At 64.3% G+C, this 622-nt stretch overlaps 1 non-coding gene across 1 annotated transcript in view; it reads right to left on the bottom strand.

The window, feature by feature from the left end:
• Positions 1-580, bottom strand: part of LOC106632176 — a 978-nt gene extending 398 nt beyond the window's left edge. Inside the window, exon 1 of the transcript XR_004082849.1 lies at positions 397-580. This is a non-coding gene — a transcript (uncharacterized LOC106632176). The remainder of the gene's footprint in view (positions 1-396) is intronic.
• Between the last annotated feature and the right edge of the window lie 42 nt (positions 581-622).

The following is a 622-nucleotide window of genomic DNA, read 5'->3' as shown; positions in this document are numbered from 1 at the left end:
GGGCCTGACCTGGACCCAAACTTCCCCCGGCACAGCCTAAACTGTGCTGTCCTTCTGTCCGTGCTCACCTGGGAGCAGAGCCCGAGCTCAGCCTTACCCCAGGCCCGGCTTACCCCAGGATGCTGAGTTGGACCCTAAACCCGGCTTACCCCAGGATGCTGAGGCAGACCCTAAACCTGGCTTACCCCAGGACACTGAGGCAGCCCATTAAACCCAGCTTACCCCAGGACGCTGAGGCTGCCCCTTAGGCCCGGCTTACCCCAGGACACTGAGGCCGCCCCTTAGGCCCGGCTTACCCCAGGATACTGAGGCCGCCCCTTAGGCCCGGCTTACCCCAGGATGCTGAGGCAGACCCTAAACCCAGGACACTGAGGCAGCCCATTAAGCCCGGCTTACCCCAGGATGCTGAGGCAGACCTTGCCGTTGCGGTAGAAGTTGGGGTTGAACCTGACGGTGTTGTTGCCCGTGGTCATGAGCTTGACGCGGGGCGGGTGGATGGGGTAGTCGGGCGGGCAGCGGAACAGGAACAGGAAGAAGCCGCCCTCGTAGGGGGTGTCGAACGGGCCCGTGATCAGCGCGTGGATCTGCGGGGACAGCCCAGCCCTGCGGCGTTCCCGATGCT

This window comes from Geospiza fortis, unplaced genomic scaffold, assembly GCF_000277835.1.
Source record: "Geospiza fortis unplaced genomic scaffold, GeoFor_1.0 scaffold5994, whole genome shotgun sequence".
Taxonomy (NCBI): domain Eukaryota; kingdom Metazoa; phylum Chordata; class Aves; order Passeriformes; family Thraupidae; genus Geospiza; species Geospiza fortis.
This window is presented reverse-complemented; position numbering and strand designations above follow the sequence as displayed.